Here is a 6,000-nt window from a genome sequence, read left to right as displayed (position 1 = left end):
TAGAGCCCATGAATCAATACTTCTTTTTAAAAAGCACAACTGCTCTCATCCACACAAAAGGGCAAATTTCCTCAGGGACATATTCTCATTAATTTCTCACCCATGACCGAAATTCAAAATTGTCCTTGCCAAGGTATTGTAAAGAAATTATCCCGCGACACTTGAGAGCTGTATGTATATAATGATGACAGTCAGGATCTGGGACCTCACATTTCTTCAAGTAATTCTAATAGAAACCTGCAACCCTACATGCTCCCCAAGACCTACAACTCAGTAGGGACAGCAAGACAAATTAAGCAGCTGGCAGCCACAGCCCACAGGCCCTAACGTGCTTCATTGTGAGGGTCACTACCTGTATTAACTTGCTAAGGCTGCCATAACAAAGCACAGTAGTTCCCGCGTGTGAGGGAGATCTGTCTCAAGACCCCCAGTGGATGCCTGAAACCGCGGGGAGTATGGAGCCCAATATATACAATATACCATGCTTTTTCTTATACATGTATATCTGTGATAAAGTTTAAACTAGTCTTATATTGTGGGGCCATTATTAAGTAAAGCGAGCATTACTTGAACACAAGCACTGCAATACCGATACTGTGTCAGTCCGTCTGATAACTCAGATGGCTACTAAGTGACTGATGGACAGGGGGCACATACAGCATGAATGAGCTGGACAAAGGGATGATTCTGAACTTACCCCAGACAGGATGGAGCAGGACAGCACAAGATTTCATCACACTACGCATAACGGTGCACAATTTAAAACTTATGAATTGTTTATTTCTGGAATTTTCCATTTTATATTTTCAAAACGCAGTTGACCACAAGTAACTGAAACTTGGGAACATGAAACTGCAGATAAGGGGAGTCTCCTGGGTCACAGACTGGGTGGTTTAAATAACAGAAATTTATTTTCTCAGTGTTCAACAGGATAGAAGTCAGGAAATTCAGTTTCTGGTAATGTCTCTCTCCCTTGGCTTGTAGATGGCCACCTTCTCACTGTAGGTGGCCACCTCCTCGATGGTCTTTTCTCTGTATTCACATGGCGAGAGCTCTCAGGTATATTTTTTTCTTCTTATAAAGACACCAATCGTATCGGATTTGCACCCCACCCTTATGACCTCAGTTAACCTTAATTACTTCTGTAAACGCCCTGTCTCCAAACAGTCATATTGAAAGTTAAGGTTTCAACATGAATTTGAGGTGGGGAGACACAATTCAGTCCATAACATTACCTTTACTGCAATAATAGCACCCTGATTAATGTTAAGACTGCCAGAGAAGGAAATGTAGAATTAAATTATGTTCTCTAGCTCTTCAGAGTTCTCAGATAACTATTCAATATAAGTAATGCTTTATTGATTCGGATACCACTAATTTGTAATTGCTATTGTTTGACTGAAGAATCTGAACCTTCCACTTGTACCACATATGTAAAAGAAATGACTGAGGCAATTGCAAGTATTTACAAGATTGCAGAAGAATTGGGGGACCAATAAAGAAAAAATTTTAACTGCTGTCCTTGGTATATAAGTAATGAGTTGGTTTCTAATTACTCTTATCTAATCATAATCTCCCTTCAGGCACTCACTACCCATCTTCAGTCAAATAATTATATATTCAGTGTTTTAATCTTAAAAAATATTTCTTTTCAAACATTCCTGAGTTCCTAATGTACACAAATAATGCCCAAGATCCTCATTTGGATTGTCAAGGCCCTCCTTAATCCAGCTCTATTTATTATCCCACCGCTGCTTCTGTTCTTCCCCAGTACAACCCCCTAATTCCATCAAGCCATTCTTCTTGTGGCCCCGGGGCATCCATCCCATGGCAACTTGGTCCCTCGTTTGCCCCGTCTGTCCTTAGTGCCTCCTGCTCCCACACTTTGGGATCAGCATCTAGAAATTAGAGATGTTTCCCATGCTTACGACTCCAACAGCTATAGGGTCTCAATTCCTTCATCATTTTCATTTTCACAATTCCCACTTCCTGTAAGTCCCTGCAAGTCCCACCTCCTTGAAGAAAGACATATTCTTACTCATTTTTATGGAGTTGCTCTTCTGCGAATTTCAAGATCCATTCCACCCACTCTCACTACACAGTACAGCTTTTCTTTCTAGTTACTTTTCATAAGCAGCTCTTGAAATGGAGTGTAAACTCCTTCGAGTCAGACACCATTGACTTTTATTGTTTTTTAAATATCCAAGGAGCTCAACACAGTGTAGAAACATAATTCAATAAATATTTTTCTCTTCAGACTGGCTTGAGTTCAAACCTTTCACCACTTCAAATCAAGCTTCCCAAATAATGCTAATTACTGAGTCTGTGCTGCATCTGGCATTTTATTCATGCGTGACATCACAAACCAATTCTGGAGCGACAACTGTGTGATAGCAAGAAGGAAATGTAAAAAGGGGTTGAAAATTGACAAGGTCCTTAAAAGAGGTGGAAAGAATCACTGAGCAGTAGTCAAAGAGAGTCACTTAGGGAAGTTTTAACATAGAAAAGATAGTTTTTACCTGAAATACTAAGTGGGAAAACAGTTTAACTTTAGTTTATGTACATTGGTGCTAATAATTTTAATGATAAGAAGGAAATTGATTTATTTTCTTAAAACCAAATAAATTTAAACCTCTTGAATTTCCTGAAGCACTAAAGCAAAGTTTTGGGTAGAGTGGGCTGGGGTAGGATGGGGTGGGATGGGGACTGAATTTTTTTTTCAGTTGAATCCTATCATTTAAGAGCAATTTCTGTCCCTTTCCAAAAATGAGATACAGGTGTCACACTTTGGCCTCACCCTAAATTAGATAGTGATGAAAAATTGCCTCTTTTAGCTCTGTGAATCAACAATTCTCAACCCTTTAGAATTGCAATACTTTATTCAAACTTGCCCTTAACAACTACCACTCCACCAAAAATCATCTGTGGTATGATTATATACACACGGCAAGCATATAAGCTAAAACTATGTACTTTTACTAAAACTCTAGACGCAAAAGGATTGAATGGATTGCACAGAATTGCCTCAGATAGCCATGCTATAACCTAAACAAAGATTCTCAGCAGTTTCTAGTGTAGACTACATAACTCTAAGCAGAGAGAGATCATTTAACTCCCTCTGAATTCCATGCGGCCTAATAATCCCGACAGCATTCCCAAAAGTTATTGTACAAAGTATTCATTTTAGCTGAACATATTTATATTTGACATTAAGTCTACCTTTGACCCATCTCCAAAATCTTTTATTAAATTATAGTTTTTGGTTTGTGCTAAAACCATACATCCAAGATTCCCCCACTTAATTCAATGGTTGGTCTCACTTAGTAAGCCAAATGCAGTAAGTTGGAGAAATGGCCACACATGATTTCTTTCACTGTATCCATACTCCCCTTGTTATGTAAGTTTGAATGCCCTCAAACTTGACTCTGAGCTTGGCCCTGGGACATGTTTTGAATAATGCAATGCCAGCAAACAAGATGCAAGCAAAAGCTTGAAAATCACTTATGAATTGGGGCTTCCCCTCTTACCACCACCACCATCATCATGTTAAGAAGTTCAAGCAAGCCTATTGTATGATGAAAGACTTGTGGTCCAGTCGGCCCTGACACTCAAGCCAAGAGCCACTCCATCCCCAGAAGCAGAACAGACAGATGACTACAGATATATGAGAGCCAGCCTAAACTAGAAGAATCACCAAGCGTGTTTCAAACTGTCATTGCAAAGAAGTGTGAGCTAAATAAATGGCTGTTGTTTTAAACCACTAAGTTGTGGGGTGGTTCATTATTCAATAAAAGCTAACTGACATGCCATGAGATTTCAAATAATAGCCTACTATTCCCCTCACCCCTTGACTTTAACCCCTATGATATCTTGTCTAAATTGGTCATTGCTAGATCTCTTATTTTTCCTAAACACAAGGGGATTGTGGGATTGCTTTCAGAAACCAATTTAGTGATTCAAGGCAATATCTCATAAATGGGAGTATGGGGATGCAATACCTCTCACCAGCTGGGTTTTTCTAATATAAAGCTGTAATGTATTCCAAATGGCTGAAATATACTGATGGCTGAAATACAAGCACCAAAGTCCCGTATCTTTTACTTGCAAACTTATTTGAAATCTAGTGAAACAATGAAAGCTTTTTCTCTGAAATACACCTTCATATCAAGACTTACACTGAATTATTTTTCTTATCAGCCAATGTGGAGGCAAAAACCAAGAACTTAAGCAGAAATTCACTACAAACAAATATGCTGGGGAGAATCCTTGTAACATTTCAGAGTTAAGTCTTCAGACAATAATATTATTTCTCAAGTTTTCTTTTCTGTGATTTTTATGCTTGTTTCATTTGGGGGAATAAAAAGATAAAAGAGTTTCAATATTTTCAGTGGAATCTTGAGTGACATACTGGACCTTTCCTTCTCTGAAAAATATTTTTCAAAAATCCTGCTCATGTGATGCCAAAATGAACTGAGGTAAGAAACACTCCCTTAAATGCAGCTGTCTGCAAGCAGGTTCATTAGATATGGGAAGTTTCTGACTGCAAGCTAACCGTTTTGTTTTTTTCAAAAACTAGAAGCTTGATGGAATAAAAACAGTGTTGACATTCTCAAGCTGAACAGACCCAAATCTTTATATTAAGACAGTAATAATTTTATTTGTGCACTGGATGGGAAAGGTCACTGAGGAAAGAATAGAGAGAATATTTAAGGGCATATACTCAATAAAAATGAAAAATAGATTCCTCTCTCCCCATCATCCAATGATTAAACATTATTTAATAGCTCATTATACTTTGGGAGGGAACAGACTAGGATTAATATCGTGATTATTAAAAATTGATTCTGACACTTGCAAAAGGAAGTTGTTGAACATTACACCCTAGCTTTTCTACAGTTAAAATACTCTAACTTCCTGTCACTTAGATAGTAAACTAGGCCGTACATGATCACAGGCTTGAGTTTACATTATAAAAATAAGTAATCCTAAGGAATTTCTTCATGAGAGAAGATTTTTCAGAACTAGAGGATAAAGAGAAGGCCTGGTCTGTTCGAGAGAAGGCCTGGCCTGGATTTCTGTGGTTTCCTATTACATAAATGTAAATTCAGTCCCTCAGGACACTTAAGAAGTAATGAGTAATTATAATCCCTTTGTTCAGAATCCAGTAATTAGGTTGTCAGAAAAGCAACTCTGTGGGACTTTCCTTTTGGTAGGTGTGAAATTATTTTGGCAGATGTAACCTCTTCCAAACTTTTAATAGCTATTGACACTATATTATGTGCTCTTCATGCCTTGTCTCACTTAAGTTTCACAAAAACCCTGGGAGATGAATGAGAAATTTGAGGTTAAGGTGTAAGATAATTTGTTCATGATCATACAGCTTATAAATAATTAAGACAGGATTTGAACCAAAGAATTTTGCCAGTGACTGTGTTCTTAACCAGTACCTTCCTCTTAACAAAGGAAACTAGAAGATCCTTGGTTTTGTGGCTGTAACTCACGTTTAACTAGTTTACTTGGTCCATAAAGAGAGACAAAAATGATTTGATTTGCACTACAAGTAAACCCATGCAATATATTAGACCTGATTCCTAGCACTATTTTCCTTATACGCTCTTAGTCACTAAGCTTCCACATGTCTAATCAATAGAACCGTATGTCAGCTGGGTTTAGTGCACATGAAAAGTACTCAGGAACAAACAGAAGAAATATGTTGTTTCCAGGAGCAAGTGAGAGATGATTGATCATGATACCTGAGAGTTCACTCAGATGCTCTGTTTAGTTGAGTGGCTGAGAAAAAAGAAAAACAGGTTGGTGAAATAGAGCTCCTGTAAAGAGGTGGATACTCTCCATACTTTGGACAAACTTGATTTATGAGTATAAATTTGTGTCACAGAGCTTGCCACTCAGCAACCGCACAAAACCATCTACATTTATCTAGTAACTGCTCAGAATAATTTAATTCTTCTGTTCCCAAAGCTAATAATATGATGCACAAAA

Source organism: Rhinolophus hipposideros, assembly GCF_964194185.1.
Source record: "Rhinolophus hipposideros genome assembly, chromosome: 3".
Classification (NCBI taxonomy): Eukaryota; Metazoa; Chordata; class Mammalia; order Chiroptera; family Rhinolophidae; genus Rhinolophus; species Rhinolophus hipposideros.
The sequence above is the reverse complement of the archived record's forward strand: the minus strand, read 5'-3'. Positions refer to the sequence as shown.